This window comes from Oryctolagus cuniculus, chromosome X (assembly GCF_051225735.1).
Source record: "Oryctolagus cuniculus isolate XC-2025 breed Fujian yellow rabbit chromosome X, ASM5122573v1, whole genome shotgun sequence".
NCBI classification, from domain to species: domain Eukaryota; kingdom Metazoa; phylum Chordata; class Mammalia; order Lagomorpha; family Leporidae; genus Oryctolagus; species Oryctolagus cuniculus.
In genome coordinates, this window is record NC_142888.1 from 45704380 (window position 1) to 45724014 (window position 19635).

The following is a 19635-nucleotide window of genomic DNA, read 5'->3' on the forward strand; positions in this document are numbered from 1 at the left end:
ATGGATAAATTCTTAGAAAATGCAACCTACCAACACTAAATTCTAAAGAAATAGAAAATATAAAGAAACAAGTGATGAATGAAGACATGGAATCTAATCAAAAAACTATCATCAGGGGCTGGTGCTGTGATGTAGCACGTGAGGCCACCACCTACAGTGCCGGCATCCCATTTGGGGAGTGAACCAGTGTGTGAAAGACCTCTCTTTCTATGCCTCTGCTTCTAACTGTAACTCTGCTTTTCAAATAAATAAACAAATATTTTTAAAAAGATGCATAAAAAGCAGTTGACAAAATTCAACATCCCTTAAAGATAAAAGCTTTCAAAAATTTGGTATAAAAACAAAGCACCTCAACATAAGTAGAGCCATGTTTGAGAAGACCACAATTAACATCCTAGTCAATGGTGAAAAACTAGTTTTCCTCCAACATTAGGCTGTTCACTGTCACTACTTCTAATCAATGTAGTATTGGAAGCCCTAGTACAAAGCAACTAGGGAAAAGAAATAAATAAAAAAAATCCAAATCAGAAATGAAGAAATGAAATTGCCTCTGTTTATAGAGGACATGGTTTTATATATAGAAAACCCAAATACTTCACTAAAAACCTGTTAGAAAGGCCGGCGCTGTGGCGTAGTGGGTTAAAGCCCAGTCTGCAGTGCTGACATCTCATATGGACGCCGGTTCGAGTCCTGGCTGCTCCACTTCAGATCGAGCTCTCTGCTATGGCCTGGGAAAGCATTAGAAGATGGCCCAGGTCCTTGGGCCCCTACACCCGCGTGGGAGACCGGGAGGAAGAAGAAATTAGAAAACTATAAAACAGTGTTGGAGATTTATGGGATCCTATCAGATGACTCAAAATACAGGTCCTAGGAGTTCCTGAAGGCATTGAAAGAGAGAATGGTTTAGAAGGCATTTCTAGTAAAATAATTACAGAAAACTTCCCTAATTTAGAGAAAAGGACTTCCAAGTACAGGAAGCACATAGAACTCCTAATAGACATTACCAGAAAAAGATCCTCACCACAAAACATTGTAGTAAAACTCTGCACAGTAAAACATAAAGAAAAGATTCTAAAATGTTCAGGAGAGAAATGCCAAATTACTTTCAGAGGATTTCCAGTTAGCCTCACAGCTGACTTCTCATCAGAAACCTTACAGGCTAGGAGAGAATAGTGACATATATTCCATGTCTTAACAGAGAAAAAAACTTTCAACCCAGAATACTGTGCCCTGCAAAGATCTCATTTATGAATGAAGGTGAAATAAAGACCTTCCATAACAAACAGAAAATGAAAAAAAAATGTTGCAACTTGTCCAGCCTTACAAAAGATGCTTAAGGATGAGCTACACACAGAAACACAGAAACATGGTCACCACTACGAAAGAAGGTGAAAGCAGAAAAACTCCCAGCAAAAGTACAAAGGAAATCCAAGGTAAATAATAGGGATATTTATGGAAAAATAGAAGGGCAACTGAACGTACTCTGGTATTTCTTCTGTAGTTTCTTAGATATCAGAATATCCTATTACTGGGAATCTAGCCACACATTAAAGCAATCTGTTTTTGAATCTTTTTAAAAAGAAGACATTGATTATATTGAATCATCTTTTTGTTTTCTCTTTCTATTGTTACATACCATTGGTATGATTATGCTGTTAGTTTTAGTTCTTATGTCTTTGGACAGAAGAGTGTATGAGTTATTTTAAATGAAATTTTCCCTGTGTTTGAAGCTCAGTCCATATAAGTGTGTTGTTGCCACACAGAAAACACTTGGGTTCTCAATACTTGAATACTTGAAAACTGAAACTGATAAGATATATTATGTAAGGAATTAGGTTTTTATTTTGGATAAAATCAGAAATGAAATAAAAATTTGTACTACTTAAAGAATGAAATCAATGATAGTGCTTATTTTTTTTTTTGACAGGCAGAGTGGACAGTGAGAGAGAGAGAGACAGAGAGAAAGGTCTTCCTTTGCCGTTGGTTCACCCTCCAATGGCCACCGCAGCTGGCGTGCCGCGCTGATCCGAAGGCAGGAGCCAGGTGCTTCCTGGTCTCCCATGCGGGTGCAGGGCCCAACCACTTGGGACATCCTCCACTGTACTCCCTGGCCGCAGCAGAGAGCTGGCCTGGAAGAGGGGCAACCGGGACAGAATCCGGCGCCCTGACCGGGACTAGAAACCGGTGTGCTGGCGACGCAAGGCGGAGGATTAGCCTAGAGAGCTGCGGCGCCGGCCAATGAGAATGCTTATAATCAGTGTGAAAACTTTTGTGCTTGAAGCATCCAAAATTTAAGTGTTTCCTAGATCTTTCTCCTGAAATCCTGCTCTTCTTTTCTGTGCTTCATGCATTTACTCTTATTATTGATGTTGTGGAACAGCAGGGTGAACGTGTCATCATATCTTGGTTCATTATGAATCCCATCGTTTTTCTAGATAGGAAAAAATAGTCTCAAAAATACTCTTAGTGTCATTTTTTTGTTTAATATTTTACCCACTAATGGTATTTTAGAGACCTTTAATCATTTTAATAAGTTATCTATAAAATTTACAACATTACACACTGTATTTGAACTAGTTAGTGAATAGTAGATGTTCCATTAGTAAAATTTCAAAATTAGTAATAAAGGAATTTTCAGAGATAGGATGAGACCCAATAGTATCCATTAAACCAGCTCCTGTGATGTGGAAAAGAACTCCTGAAGCAGTGGAGGACATGTGAGGGTATTTGCTTGCCATGGGTGCAGTTGTGGTATGCTCGTAATTAAAATACTGGTAGTGACATTTTTGTTGCCCAATAATCTGGAGTAGTGTCCTGCATTTATCTTTACTAAAATAGCTATAAATTAATGGAATCTACAAAGAAGAAACAAACTTTATGACTATACTGTATTTGGGAGCCTTTACACAGCTAGGTAAAGTTTCCATGATACAAAGTATTTGGATTTTAAAATTTACCATTATAAGGAAGAAGACATGGCAGTATTCCATGTGCTTAAATGATAACTTGCTTATTGAGTTTCAGAAGAATAAAGAAAAAATATGAAATGAGTAATTGTCACTGAGTCACCTGTAATGCTAATTTGGCAAGTTGTAGCATAAAGCTTTAATCTGTTTCCCAAATGTGAACCATAGTAGTCTACTGCTGCTTTGTATATACTGTAAGTGCTAAAAGTGGTCTCAGCACTGAATGTGTATTGATAACTCCCAAATGAATGCAACCTTTTAAGTAGGTGCTATGATATGCCTCAGAAAGTATCTGAGGATCTGCAAACTTGTTAATCTGTTTGGTAATGAAGATACTTCGTGTTTTTTATTGTTGTTGTTGTTCCATACGCTCATGCTTAAATTTGAATTTTTTACATTTTTACTGTTGTTAATTTAATTTCAAATTGCTCAATAGTTAAAATGTGGTGTCAGTGAAGAAACTTAGAAATAGCCACTTCATGTAACTGCTTAAGTAAAAGCTACATTTTGTGTTCTATGTTCATACACTTTTAATGATCTGTATTTCTGTTTAAATATAAGTGATGATGTTTAGACTTTGTTTCTGTTTAATAAGGCTCTTTGCCATTGATTAAAGGAAGGAATGTATCTTTTTGGAAAAAAGCATAAAACAAAAGAACCAATTATGTATTACATAAGCATATTAAGAAAAGCTCTTGAATGAAACATTAAACTAGAAATAAGGGAAGGCAGTCTGAGTTAGAGACTGTGGGTTTGTTGAGACAGCTAACTTCTGATGTATGTGTCATTAGAGTTTTTAAAAATAAAAATGTATTACTTGTTTTATTAGCAAATAAAAATTAAGCTCTTGGAAATAAAAAAAAAGCAAAATCAATTGCATTTCTATACACTAAAAGTAAGCTATCCAAGAAAAAGTAAGAAAACGATGCCATGGGCTGGCATTGTGGCACAAGGGTTTAAATTGTTCACTGTGAAGCCAGCATTTTGTATGAGTGTGGATTTGAGTCCCAGCTGCTCTACTTCCAATCCAGCTTCCCACTGAGACACCTGGGAAGGCACCACAGATGGCCCAAGTGCTTGACCTGTTGCCACCCAGGTGGGAGACCTGGATGGAATTCCAGGTTCCTTGGCTTCAGCTTGGCCCAGCTGTGGCTGTTGTGGCCATTTGGTGAAGTGAACTAACTAGCAGATGGAAGATTCTCTCTCTCTTTCTCTCTCTCCTCTCTGCAACTCTGACTTTCAAATAAATAAATATTTTTCTAAAAGGAAAGAATTCCATTTATAATAGCATCACAATCACTAATATATTTAGAAATAAATAACCAAGGAGGTTAAAGATCTGTACACTGAAAACTTTAAAATATTGGTGAAAATGTCAAAAAACATAATAAATAGAAAAGTATCTCTGTGTTCATTGATTGTAAGAGTTACCTTTGGCAATATGTCCATAGTATCCAAAGTGGTCTACAGAGTTTATTTAATTTCTACCAAAATTATAATGGCATTTTTCCAAGAAATAGAAAAAAATACTGAAATTCATATGGAACCACAAAAGATCTAGCATCACCAAAGCAACCTTGAGCAAGAAGAACAAAGCTAGAAAAATCACCTGATTGGAATTTTAAAAAAATGTAATACAAAGCCTTAGTAATACAAGTGTGTTATTGGCATAAAAACATATATAAATCAATGGAATGTAAAACATCCTAGAATTAATCCACATATTTATGGTCAGTTCATCTTTGACAAAGATTAATGGGGGAAAGGATAATTTATTCAATAACTGGTGTTGAGAAAACTGAATATCCACATGCAAAAGATTTAATCTGGACAATTTGGATCCCTATTTTATACCATTTGGAAAAATCAACTAAAAATAAAATTTAAACATAAGAGCAGGAACTGCAATACTACTAGAAGGAAATGGAAAAAAAATCTTGCCATTGTTCCAGTCAATGTTTGTTTTTTGTTTTTGGTTTTTGGTTTTTTTTTTTTTTTTTTTTTTTTTTTTGTATATGAGCTCAAAAGCACAGGCAGTGAAAGCAAATATAGACAAATGAAATTGCACCAAAGTAGAAAGCTTACTGTTGAGATACAAAAATATGTTGAAATATGCTGAGAGTCTCTTTGATGTGGAAAAATCCTAAAGGGTTATTTTATTTCTTTTTTTATTTTAAAAATGTATATAAAGGAAACAAGTTTCATGTATTTCATATATATATTTTAAGAACATAACGCTATTTCCTTCATTCCCTCACTCTCATCCTCCCTATTTCTTCCTTTCTTATTTTTCTTTTACTGTTTGCAATGACATACTTTCAATTTACTTTATAATCACAAGCTTAATCCTCCACTAAATAAAGAATTCAGCAAGTAGTAAGCAAAAAACCCCACTGTTCCTCAGGAGTATAGACAAGGGCTATAAACAATAATCAAATTGCAAAAGTTTCTTTTTCTTGAGTATAGCTTTCTTTAGGCCACTTAAAAATTGACAAGTGTAATTAAAAATTGCTTCTCATATCTGTTAACCATAATATGAATGTGTTAAACACCCCCCCACACACACACAGAGAAGAAGAGTAAAATAATGATATTAGCACTTACCCCATAGGATTTTTGCAAGGATTAAATGAGTTATATGTGCATAGCATTTAGAGAATTGCCTGGCATATGCTGATGGTAATAGTTAATGTTGTTACTGTATTCTTAGCTTGTATTCTGTTGCTATAAAAGAGTACCTGAAACTAGGAAACGTATAAAAGAAAGAGGCTTCTGTTGGCTCATGGTTCTGGAGGATGAGAAGGTATCAACATTTGCTTGGCTTCTTATGAGGGCTTTGTAGAGCTTCAACTCATGAAAGAAAATAAGACAAGTAGGTCTCTTGCAGAAGAGAGAGAAGGGAGGGTGAACTCCTGTGATAGTTAACTCATTTCCCCAAGAAAAACATTAACCCCTTCATGAGGGCAGATCACTCATGATCTGAAATTCCCAAGAGGCCTTAAAAGAGCCTTAAAGTCCCCTTGGAGTATTTTAGTGGAAAGAAACCCATGTTCAAGCTACAACATGTGTACGTTACCACCTCCATCTCTGCCAGCACTACCAGTTCTTCTCTTCTATATCCTTTCCCTTCACCCTTGTTTTCCTTAAGAATTTTTAAACTCTCACCCCAATTTCTACTTTATATAAACTAATTTCCTACTACAAAGGCTCTGTTCTCATTCATTTAGAATACTGTATAGATGTTTCCTTTCCTGGGAATATTTTGTTTCTAGCAACAATCTCTTATTCTGAGACAAACATTTACATCTCTTGGTAAAGACATTTGAAGCATTAATATGAATGTGATGGTGGGAATATGAGGGTTTGGGCCTGTTATCAACTCAATACAGAAGGATGCATCCCTTTGTGATGCTACCATATAAAAATAGGTTAAAAGGATATACATTATCATATGCAAAACTTGGGAAAAGTCTATAAATCTTCTCCAAATATTTTTAAGGCAACAGATCACTCTGGGATTTTAACAAGTACCATTCCTTAAATCGGACTAAGTGACTCAATGAAGTCACTCAGCCAGATTTCCTAGTATCAAGAGATTTGCATCAGACTTCATTTGATTTACAGTTCTCTAGGCTTTTTATATTGGATTGAGTAGTGCTCCTCATAAATTCATATCTACCAGGACCTGTAAATGTAACTTTACTTGAGAATAGAACCTTCACAGATGCAATTAAATTGAGTTCATCCTGAACTGTAGTAGAACCTATCCCAATGACTGACGTCCTTATTTGGAGAGGAAAATTTGGACACAGAGATAACACACAGGGAAGGAAGCAATGTGAAGACACACAGAAATGGAATAATGATGCATCTACAGGCTAAGGTATATCAAAGGTTACCAAAATACCACTAGAAACCAGAGGATGTGAAGAAGGATGTTTCTCTGGATCCTTCACAATGTGCTTTGCTAACACTTTGATTTCAGACTTGAGAATTCAACTTCTTGCCCTGGAAAGTAAGGGTGTGTGATGAAGTGTGAGGGACTGCCCCCTCAATCATTGATATGGAGAAACATTTTCAAAGGCATGGTAATCAAGTCTTTGAGAAAAATTAAACTATTCTAAAAGTGATTCTTAGTCATTAGAAATAGTCAACCACACAAAAGGTTCTACAAGTATTTATGGCAAGAATTTTTATTGCTTGGGTATTGGTTGCTTTTGCAAATAAAAATCAGGGAAAGATGAGTATTATAGATGAATTCTGGGAATTTTCCAGTTCAACCTGAATGGAAGTTAGCTATTAGATCATATTGTTCCTACTTCTCCACATGCGTGTCCTGTCATAACTCAACTCAGAGATGAAGGAATAGACCTGCAGTGACCCGCAGCGGCTCTATAGTAGATCGCCTGATATAAGTAACCCCCAACTAAGGGACTCAGTGGTGACCAAGTCAATTAGGATATGGTTATTAACATTGTCTATCCTAAACAAATACAATTGGAGAATATTACAAGAGGGAAATCATCAGATGATGAAAACAGAGTGGAAAACTACCTGTAAGTAAAGCTAAAGGATGTGGCATTGATTGAATATGAGTACAATAGGGTAATTCCTCCACAAAGACCGAATTAAGGGGCAGTTGTTCTATCTAGAAAGCAAATTGTTTATTTAGACATCTAAAGGATCTCAAAAGAGAGCTACATACTGCCAAAACAACAAAAAAGATAAATATTTATTGAGCCCCTACTATGTACTGGTCACTGTGATGAGACTGAATGAAAAAAGCTCATCAAAGACTTTTATGAAGAGATGAGAATAACACAGTTCAAAAGAATTAAAGCTAACAAAAGCATAGAGGGAGGGGCCACCTTAATATAGAAGCTGTCTCTAGATTAGCTAACATAGTGCTCGTGTTGTAGTCCAGTGGATTAAACCACTGCCTGTGATCCTGGCATCTCATATAAGTGCCGGTTCAAGTTCCAGCTGCTCCACTTCCAATACAGCTCCCATCTAATATGCCTGGGAAAGCAGCAGAAGATGGCCCAAGTGTTTGGGCCCCTGCCACCCACATGGGAGACCTGGAAGACGCTCCTGGCTCCTGGCTTTGATCTTGCCCAGCCCTGGCCATTGCAGAGATTTGGGAAGTGAACCAGTGGATGGAAGATATTTTCTCTCTCTCTCTCTCTCTTTCTCTCTCTGGCCATTGCAGATATTTGGAAAGTGAACCAGTGGATGGAAGATATTCTCTCTCTCTCTCTCTCTCTCTCTCTCTCTCTCCTTCTCCCTCTCCTTCTCTCTCTGTAACTCTGACTTTCAAATAAAAAATAAAAAATAAAAAATAAAAAATTACTTAATGACATGAACCATTTGTGGCTGGAAGGAAACTGAGCCACCAGAAAGGGAAAAGACTTGCTATAAAGTGAGGAGAAACCATGGTCTCCTGGTTGCCAAGTCATGCTTTTATCCCATTCTGTATTCTCCCTTTTACTGTAGTAAATGTTACCTAAGCAAATTGTCCACATAACATCCCAGTCTTCTAACTTCTCATCTGTATAAAAGCATTCATTAAATGTCAAGAACACCTTTTCACCATTTAATTGCCTATAAAACAGATAGGTGTTCTGGCAACATTTTTTTTTTTTTAGTTCCACATTACATGTGTAACCAGAAAGTACTTTTATTGGAAGAAATAAGGGAGTTGTAAATTGGGCCATAACAATGGTAATTCTTGAACAGAAAAAATGGGGACTAAAAACATGCAACTTACTTAATGACCTTCCTGTTGTCCTTGGGAACTAGGAATCTGGAGTACAAACAGAGGAAATACTTATATAAAGAGGAAGAAAGGACTAACATTTACTGATTGTTTACTACGTGACAAGTGCTGTGCTAGGCCCCTTTGCAGACATTCTTCCATTTTGTTTTCACAGACTGATTGTAAAGATGACAAAACTGGGATTCCAAGAACTCAGTGAATTCCCAAGGATCGCAAGTCTTAGGGAGAGTCAGAGACAAGATTCCAGTCAGGCTTGTCTGTGCCCAGAGCTAACCATTAGGAAGCCAAATGAGAAAGTAGAAGAGACTTGGAAGGAGGAGCTGACACTGTCTATAGAGCAGCTCGAAGCAGGCAACTGGAAAGGAATGCAAGTTAACTGAAATAGGAGGTGAAAGGTAGATTCAACAAGGCAGGCAAGAAGGATCTGGCGCAAAGGGAGTGGGCAGATAGGTTCTGGGAAGACTCACAGGGACACTCCACATGAACGAGTACCAGGAAGCAGAAAGAAATACATATTGACCTAGTGCCAGAAGCGACCCCTGAAGACCAGAGGAGTTAGGAGCTCAAGGATCAGTCTGAAGATGCCAGCGAGCTGGCAATGGCGAGCCTCAGAGCAAGAGTCCCTTTGAGGAGTGGTCCTCACACCAGCAGCATCCACATCACCTGAAATTTTGTTAGAAACACAAATGCTTGAGCCTTGCCCATGGTTCGCTGCAGTAGAAACTCTGTGTCTTAACGAACCCTCCAACAAACCCTGGTGCACGCTTAAGTTTGAGACCCACAGCCTTGGAGAAACTGGAGAAAAGCAGCACGTGGATTTCAAGAACCAGAGTTCAGGGTCCGGTGCTCCAGAGCAAGCCCAGGAGAGTCACACATCACAGCAGTACACAACAATCATTTCTTTTTTTTTTTATTTTTTGACAGGCAGAGTGGACAGTGAGAGAGAGACAGGCAGAGAGAGAGGTCTTCCTTTGCCATTGGTTCACCCTCCAATGGCCGCCGCGGCCGGCGCACCTCGCAGATCCGATGGCAGGAGCCAGGTGCCTCTCCTGGTCTCCCATGGGGTGCAGGGCCCAAGCACTTGGGCCATCCTCCACTGCACTCCCGGGCCACAGCAGAGAGCTGGACTGGAAGGGGGGCAACCGGGACAGAATCCGGCGCCCCGACCGGGACTAGAACCCGGTGTGCCGGCGCCGCAAGGCGGAGGATTAGCCTAGTGAGCCGCGGCGCCGGCCTACAACAATCATTTCAAAGCATGATGGAGTCTGCTGGTCAGGAGTGGCACTGGGGAGTGAAGAGAAGATTGTGGCTTCAGAGTTGTGGTCTCAAGGGATAACCCCTGTACCTTTCACACATTCACCTTTTCTCAGAGGTCTTGCTTTTAAGGACTGCTAAGGGAAAGCTTTCAGAGGCTCCTAGTTAAAGATGTTAGTCCTGCTATGTCAAGGTATCACCTAGAGTCTTTTCTTCATTAGGAGACTGATACTGTCACAAAATGTCAGTGTGGGAAGATGGGAAGGAAACGAACATTTATTGGAGGTCTCCAGAGATGAGAGTTTTTGAGTTTACATTTCGGTTCCTATAACTTTCCTGTGAAGTAGGTAGGCTGTTCCCATTTAACAGACATGAAAAACTGAGGTTTAGAAAAATCAAGACACTTTCCCAAAATACAAAATCAGGAAATATCAGAGCTCATATTTCAGTCCAAGGTGTTTGATTTCAGTTTCCATGCTGTTAATAATGATTCCACATTCCAAATGTCTATGCTGCAAACTTAGAGTCTATAGGACACATTGTTAAGCTGCAGTTCATAGGTCAAATCTTGCCTGCTACTTATTTTTGTAAATATATTTTATTGGAAGATAGATAGACTTTGTGATCCACAATCACAGATCTGAGTAGTTATGACAGCAGAAACTATATCTTCTGCAAATAAAATGTCTACTAACTGGATCTTTACTGAACATGTTTGCCAATCTGGTCTATAGACCGGTTCAGGGATAGCTTAGAGATGTGTTTTAATTGACCCTCTGGACAAGGCATCAGAAATGTATCCAGGATTTTCAGGAAAGTTGGGCACTCTGTATCCTCTCAGTAAATTTGGTGAATGAGTTAATACCAGTCCGGAAACTGGCCTACCTGCCTCCTGTACTCATTTGTGTGTTGACTCAAGTGTGTCTATAATGACCTGTTTCTTGTTGTCTTTCGTGAGTCAGAAAAGAGACCTTATCCCTCCCCTCCCTGTCATAAATGCCTTAGAGTATGGACTTGGATCCCAACTTAATTGGTTTGGACCACACCTCCTCCATGTAGCTTCAAGGTCCATGTCTGTGCCAGGCAGATAACCCTATGTGCTGCCGTGGCCTGATCTAAATTCCCTTGACCACTGAGCGTTTCTGAGGAAGCTGAGCTTGGTGGCTCCTCCCTTTTTCCTACTGGTGCTTCCACTTGGCTCGTCCTGGGCTGCAGTTCGTGGGGCAGCTCCTAAGTGAGTACCTCTAGTAGTTTATGACCTAGACTTTGCCCTACCAGCTCAGTCTGTTGAAAACCCTCTTCCTTGGATTCTGTGCCAGATACTTGAAACTGAGGTGAGGAAAATGTCTCAAGCCTGCCTGGAGAACAGCATCTGCTGCTAGCCAAGATCTCCTCATCACGAAGTAAGAATAGCAGGTGGTGGAAGTGCTCTTATACCTGTCTGTCTCCTTCCTGTATCGGGGTCTGGTGGGCAGATGCAGTCCTTTGCCAAGAGGCAGGGGGTTCTGTACAGTATCTTCATGGATTACCACATTCCCCCCCTTACACTTTGCATCTTTGAAACCTCTTTCTCTTCCATTGTTAATATCTGGAATGTGCCTTCTACATAGACTCTCAGGTATATACATTTACAGAGCTAAGAATGTTCGAGACCCTCACTGTACAAGTGGAATGAGCCTCAGAAGAGAGAAGGGGCTGTAACAAAGCTACATAGCTGATTATCCCCAGAGCAAGTGGGTTGGGCACTTAGGTCGCTTGACTCAGGCCAGTGATTTTTTTCATCGCCCTCCCATTTTAGCATGACTGGGGAGGGCCTTTGGCTTTAAACAAATTCAGACTCCAGTTTTACCCTTAATTTTTGGGGACCCATTTTGCTTTCTTTTTTTTCAGAAAAATGCATTTTTTTTCTGTTTTCTTCCTCTTTAAGCTATTGACTTCAGTTCATGCAGGCTGTCTGCTAGCCGCATTTGTTTTCTCAGAAGGGAAATGTTGTGAATATAGTCCTCGGATTTCACTTTAGGATGTGTAAGACATGAGAGCAGCAGAGTTAGTGTATATTTAAATATCTTTCAGTGACTGGTGGATAGTGGGCACTCCGTAAATGAAAAGTCTCTCCCTTCACCTCAAAAAGGGCTCCCTGTTTCTCCCTGCAGCAGCACAGTGTGGCAGTGTCCTGGCTGAGTCTACAGCCCTAACACAATCCCCTTCTCTTACTTCCTAAGTGTGTGACCTTAAACAAGTTATCTCTATCCCCGGAGCCTGGGTTTTCTCAGCTCTATAGAGAATTAGACTACCCAAGTCACAGGACAATTCCTGAGACTTAAATGAAAGCATGCATGTAAAGTGGTTAACATAGGGCCTGGCATGTAGAGCGAAAAGCTTTTTGTCTTCTTGCCAGATTTGTTTTTATCTGTTACCAAAAAGCCATGACCTCAGAACAACAGGCAGGGTGGATCATTGCGCTTCAGAGCAAGAAGGGAAAGAGTGGGGATCGATTGAGGCTTTTTCCACATCTAGTAACCCTCGCAAAGGGCCTGTTTCTTAAATGGGGCTATTGGAATCCGCCTGTGAGTTTTGACTGGCTACACAGACAATGCATTTTCTTCGCTGTTTCAGCAAAAGCCAACTAGCAGCGCTGCAATAATAGAAGTGCAGCCCACCCCCTTGTAATCCCTCCTGAGATCCTAACCAGGATTTGGAAAACACCGGGATATAGTCAAAGAACCATCCCGGGTTTTGTACCAAACCGGCTGGAACAGGACATTCCAGTAGTTTAGCTCCTGCAAAAAAGGGCACCTAACACTGCCCCTCCCCCACCCTTCCACCCCAGTAACCCCGCCAAATTAGAGGCCTGGACTTAATTTACGAGAAAGGCCCTGTAACCCAGGATACTGACTGAGCAGGGCTGGCAGGCTCAGACTGGGGTCTGCAGTTCAGCATCAATGGGCCGCTGACATGAATATGGAAGGGTTTTCTCTAGCAAAGGTAAGATTTCTTTTCTCTCTTTCCAAACTTTACCTCACATGCCTTCTTTTGCAAATACTTTCATTCAGCTGGATGTAGGGAAATCATCAGCTACTGGGAGAGAAAGTCAGTGGCCTAAAAGTTGGAGGAAGTTTGGCTGGGTGTGAAAGTTAGAGCAGACAATAGACTCCTTTTGTTTCTCTCGCCAAAATGGCCAGGGCCACACTGGGTTGACTGTTTTTCAGTGACAATCCTGGACTCATAGAGAATAGGTAGTTCATTTTCCTGTCAAAACCGCCTGCTTATTTTCTGTTGCACAGGTTGGGGGTGGTTACTGAGGTGATAGATCTGAGGACTACATAAAAGGAAAGGTAAAACACTTTAAAACAACCATGCTTGGTTTCATATTTTGAAACCAGATTGGCACTGAGCAGTTCAATTAATGATAACTAAACTAAGCTAAGCATTGGAATTGTATTTTTGTTCTTGGCGTCTAAATAAGAGGAATCTTTTAGAAAATGTGGATTCAAATTCAGGTTTTGCCAGTAACTGGCTGCATGACTCTGAACAACCCCCTTCACCTCTCTGGTCTCAATTTGCCAGATTTCACAACAGGGTAGGGGTGCGGTGTGGTGGGAAAGATGGTTTCTAGAAGTTTTATGTATTTTTGAATCTAAAATGCATTCAATTTTTTCAGTAATGAGTATCACATGGCAAGCATGCCCTTTGCTAGGGTTTAAATATCCATTACCTTTTGTTTGAACCTCAAAACAATCATGTGAAATCAACTTCATTCTTTTTTTTTTTGGAATAAGAAAGCTTAGACTCAAATAGGTGAAAATGATTTATTTAAAGTCACATGTCTATGACTACAAAGACATGGGTTTTAGATCGAAGTCTTTAACCTGAAATTAGTATACTTTCTTATCATGGGGTGAAGAAAAAGCCACACAGAGTTAAGAGAGCAGAGGACCAAGAGATGAATCCTGTTTGAGGGTTCTGTAGGAAGGCTGTTAAGAGATGGGAGACAGGACTCCAAGGATAGCTCAGCATTTCCTTATTTAGTTGAGTGATTCTTGTCTAGGATGAGCCTGTTCAGCCCAGTCTAGTCTAACTCAGAAAGGGAGATGGTGGTGGTGGTGGTAGTGGTGGTGATGGTGGTGGTGAGAGACAAAAGACATTGTAACATTAAAAGAATAACTTGCAGATTCCAGGGAAAACAACAATGCAAATTGCCATGGATCATGTGGACCAGATCTAGGTAACACTGTAGTGATAGGCAGGTAAGGTAAAGGTGGGAGGAATGACTTGATACTGGCTTGATTCTTCCCAGGTTGGGGCAAGGTATCAGCGTATGTTAAGGAAATGGTGTTTAAGTATCTTTTCCCTCCTTTCAATGCTCGTCCTTCTTCCTTCCTATTTGCTTTTAAGGATTTCTTTTTAACTTTAACCCAGGACTCTTGCCCACTTTACTTTTCATTTCTTTCTCTTATGCTTTTCTTTTGCCTCATCAGACTAGCTTTTTTATGTGGACTGTGCTAAGGGAAAAGTATTCTTGTTGAAGTGAAAAGTTTACACAGGGCTTTCACATCTTTCATCTCATTTGAACTTCATAACAAACAGGTGAGGAGCCCAAGGCAGACTATCCACATTTAGGAGATAAGGAAACTGATGCTCAGGATGTTAAGGTCATAGGATCAAGTAATGAGGACTCCACACCCAGAATCTATTTTTTTCTGGTGCCTTAACTATTTCCATTTTACCATGAAATATCCAAATGATTCTAATGGAATTTTATGGATTCTTCACTGCTTCTGTTTTTATAGTATGTGAAAAAAAATTAAACATGATCATTGCTTCAAATTCAGCTTTTGGGAGGAAAGAAAGTTAATCAGTAGTGGTAAAGAAGGGAAACTAATATTTATCAGATGCCTATTAAGTCCCAGATGGTATATACTATTAACTCAATTAAATACAACTTAGAACAGTACTCAAACCTAAATTTGTCTTATTCAAAAGCCCTGGTTCTTTGTGTTACATTCTACTGCTTCCAAGGAGAGAAAATCTCAGCCTGGGGTGTGTGCAGTCCCATACCCATGCACATGTGCCTGTATGCTTCGTATGCATCACTGTATGTGGGAATTGATAAGTGTGTTCATGTTTGTGGTTAGCCAGAAAATGGCAAGTCTTTGTGATCCTGTCAAGTTTCATTTCTAAAGCTGTTAACTCATCCATAGTGATAATAGCCACCCATACGTTTTGATCACTTGTGCACTTAAGCTCTTATTTGTGTTTTACACACTTACAGATCTTAATTCATTTAATCCTCACCACAACTCTAAGTCCTAATTCCATTCTAAAGATGAATACACTGAGTAGAGAAATGAAGTACTTTCCTAAGCCACACAGCTAGGAAAAGTACAACTAGGATTCATTTAGGTAGTTTGATTCCAAAGCCTGTACTTCGGATGCAACATTTGGAAAGTGATCCCTGTTTTACAAGAGTTATTTTTTGAGAAGTAAATAAGATGGTTGATATGAAAAACACATTGTATAGTGGAAACTTCTAAGCAAATGTTAGGTGAATTTTTTCTCATGTTCTATTGTCTAAGGCCTTTGAACTATTAGTCACCATGGTTTAGTGCTTGTTCATTGTATGCTGAAGGTCTATATTAGTTTCTGCTGGGAACATTTCCAAGTTTACCATGTGCTTCTCCAATTGTAGAGCTCTTATCTGGGACAGGTTTCTCTTCAGATAAGTGAGTTCAAGTCACAACTGCCTTGCTGACACCTCTCTGTGAAGGGAGCTTGCAGGAGGTCCAGGTTGCATTCACATTTGCAGTGAAGCAAGGACCCACCCTCTCTGTTGAGGGTTCTGAGTCATGGTTATTTGTGTGACTATATATATTATATTTTATGTAGATCATGTGAATTTACCTGTGTTTCACCATTGAATGTGAGTATTGGCAGCATGCGAGAGCTGAAAGGACTTTTTGAATTCTGTTTATAAATAATTTTTTTTATTTTGTTTTTGCTCATTTCATTATCAATGTTCATGACTCTCCAATGGTTAGAATTATATAGTTCAGCTCTGTGTAGTCCCATATCTTATAGATGGGGAAACGGAGGGTCACTAAGGTAAAGAAACTTTCCCAGAGTCAATCTTTGAGCCAGTGGCAGAAGTTGAACTGGGGCCAACTGATGGGAAAATGAAGGTTTGTGCCACTTTATGTCACTCTACCAACAGTTGTTATGGCCCAACTACTGGCATCAATTGAATTTATAGTCCAATCTGTGAAATAAAGAAAGTTCAGGAAGCAACTCATGAAACAGAAAGATAACAATGATACAAAAATTGACTCGATCCAATTGAGTGTTATAGAGAGTATGTAGTTCTTCAGAGGAAAGTTATATGGAAGAGGGTATAGCTGACTTCTGGAGTAATTGGGACTTAAATTAGCTAGCACAGTAGAAATATAGAAAGTATGGTGTATTGGAGAGAGTAAGGATAAATTACCAAACTGTATCTAGGAAGGCGAAAGAAAAGGAAGAACACCAGCAATTATGATCTTCCATTTTTCCAAGCACAGGGGTCCTTTCATGTAAGTTTTCTGATTTCTTTCTCTAAGGCTGATATTATTATACCTAATTTACATATGAGGAAATAGATTCAGTTTCATTAACTAGTATTTAAAACTACACAATTGGTCAGTGGGAAGACCAGGTTTTAGAAAAAAAATCCCCCCAGCCGCGGCTCACTAGGCTAATCCTCTGCCTGCGGCGCCAGCACCCCGGGTTCTAGTCCCAGTTGGGGCGCTGGTTCTGTCCCAGTTGCTCCTCTTCCAGTCCAGCTCTCTGCTGTGGCCCGGGAAGGCAATGGAGGATGGCCCAGGTGCTTGGGCCCCTGCACCCGCATGGGAGACCAGGAGGAGGCACCTGACTCCTGGCTTTGGATCAGCACAGTACACCGGCTGTAGTGGCCATTTGTGGGGTGAACCAATGGAAGGAAGACCATTCTCCTCTCTGTCTCTCACTGTCTAACTCTGCCTGTCAAAAAAAAAAAAAAAAGGAAGAAAAGAAAATCCTGAAAGGTCTTTCCTTATATCAAAGGCCTCTGCAAAATCTGATATGGAGACTAAAGATTAATACTTGGGTAATTTTAGTGTATGCAGTGGACTAGAGTTTGTACAAAGTTCAAAAGTCCATTTCTTAATCAGGGTAATTATCTGGGGGATTTCTTAATCCTCACATGAGTTTGTATCTTTGAATTTCTGTTTTTGACTAATAGTCCCTATTTTATGTACATAGGTTGAAGATTTAGTGAATGATTTACATAAAACATCAAACATGATATTTAGCATGCAGTAATCTAACAATGAATGATAGCCATCATCATCATCATCATCATCATCATCATCATCATTATTACCATTATTGTGAATGCAGTCGATTGGGTTTATCTCTGCCTATGTGAGCCTGCATGTCTGCTGCTGAAGTAATCATAATCACATGTATTGTATGTTTCAGAGTGTATGACCTTTGTCCTAGATGTGGCTATAGGTATGAGCGCATACATGCTCTCTGTGCATACACATGTAGGTGTGTAGCATGTTTTTGTGAGAGGTAAAATGGAAATGGTGATTTAGATTATTGATGTCAAAGTCATATTTCATGGGCTCAAATCCCAACTGATAATTAACTAGTTGTCTTTGGGTAAATTCTTTTATACCTCTATTTTGCAGTTTCTACACTGTAACATGGGGATTACGTGGCATCTACTTTATAGGGTGCTTGTGAGGATTAAATGATTTAATCTGTGCAAAAACACTTAGAACATCAGCACCATAAACACAATAAATATTGATTTATTTTTTTTGACAGGCAGAGTGGACAGTGAGAGAGAGAGGCAGAGAGAAAGGCCTTCCTTTGCCGTTGGTTCACCCTCCAATGGCTTCTGCAACAGTGCATCGCACTGATCCGAAGCCAGGAGCCAGGTGCTTCTCCTGGTCTCCCATGGGGTGCAGGGCCCAAGCACTTGGGCCATCCTCCACTGCACTCCCGGGCCATAGCAGAGAGCTGGCCTGAAAGAGGGGCAACCGGGACAGAATCCGGTGCCCCGACTGGGCCTAGAACCTGGTGTGCCAGTGCCGCAGGCGGGAGGATTAGCCTAGTGAGCCACAGCACCAGCCCTCCTTCTTCTTATTCTGAAGGTGACTAATGCTCCGTGTGACTTTGTGCTTCTATATGTGGAGACAAATGTGTGCATCTCTGCTTCTAAGTAAGATCGTGTGTGCTTAGTATACAAATGCATGTAGATTGTGCTTATGTGATGGTGTCTGTGTTCCTGGGTTTGACCGCAGCTGTGTATGGAATGACTGAACACCTCATATCAGTACCAAGATGTTTGACCTATTGGCTTATGCACTTAAATGAGAGGCTAGAGGCTTGGGTATGATTCTGACTCAGCATTAGACCCACGAAATGAGATTGTGCATAGCCTTGAGAACATGTGCAGAACTTTTTTTTTCTGAGTCCAAAATGTTTCTTTTATATATTCTTATTTTTTTGCATTATTTTACACATTCCTTTGAAATATAGTATACACACAAAAATGCACAAATAGTATTTATATGTCAATGTATTTGCACAAATTGAACACATCTAGGTACCTAGTATGTAAGTCAAGAGACAGAATGTTACCTAGAAACCTTCCTCCTCTTCATTTCCCAGTTGCTGATCCCTACTTCAAGAGCAAATACTGTCGCTCCCCCTCTTCGTGGAGGAACGACACTAAGCCCTGCCTAGGCTTCATATCCGAGTCACGGCACCATTATGTCGCTCCCCCTCTTCGTGGAGGAGCAACACAGGACCCTGCGCTGTTCTTTCGTCTGCTCGGCCCTCCCCGGGTTTGCTGCTGGTTCTTCCCGGGTTGGCTACTATCCCTTCCACCTCCGTGGAAGGGCAGTTCCCCCTGGCCACATTCCCCACTTCCGCAGGGGAGCGGCACACCGCCGGCCGGCTTTCTCGGGGGCTGCACGGGTTCCCTTAGATGTTCCCCATAGATGTTCCTCGTGCATGCCGTCTCTCTCCTCCTTTATAGTCCTCCTCCGCCAATCCCAACTCGGCTGCCCATACGCCGAGTACGCTGCTCTCCAATCAGGAGCAAGTCCTACAGTTAATTGGTTGAACTGGAGGCAGCTGTGCGGAAGCTGTTTACTTCTCTCCCAGCGCCATATTGTGGGAGAGCAGATGCATAGAATAAGTCTTAATTCGAGTAACTTAGTCTAGTCCGGATTGCTCCCCACAAATACTATCCTCACTTCTAACAGCATAGATTACTATTTTTTTATTTTTATTTTTTTGACAGGCAGAGTGGACAGTGAGAGAGAGAGACAGAGAGAAAGGTCTTCCTTTGCCGTTGGTTCACCCTCCAATGGCCGCCGCGGCCGGCGCGCTGCGGCCGGCGCACCGCGCTGATCCGATGGCAGGAGCCAGGTACTTATCCTGGTCTCCCATGGGGTGCAGGGCCCAAGCACTTGGGCCATCCTCCACTGCACTCCCTGGCCACAGCAGAGAGCTGGCCTGGAAGAGGGGCAACCGGGACAGAATCTGGCGCCCCGACCAGGACTAGAACCCGGTGTGCTGGCGCTGCAAGGCGGAGGATTAGCTTAGTGA

At 40.6% G+C, this 19635-nt stretch overlaps 1 protein-coding gene across 4 annotated transcripts in view; it reads left to right on the forward strand.

The window, feature by feature from the left end:
• Nucleotides 1-11198: 11198 nt before the first annotated feature.
• HEPH (hephaestin) overlaps nucleotides 11199-19635 on the forward strand; it is an 88591-nt gene continuing 80154 nt past the window's right edge. For 2 of the 4 annotated variants that reach the window (XM_051827141.3, XM_051827142.3), the window contains exon 1: nucleotides 11199-11399. The gene's annotated coding sequence lies outside the window, so the exon portion shown is untranslated. Of the gene's footprint in view, nucleotides 11400-12779; nucleotides 12982-19635 lie in introns of those variants that run through there. The other 2 variants (XM_089324691.1, XM_008272725.5) reach the window with 2 other exon arrangements.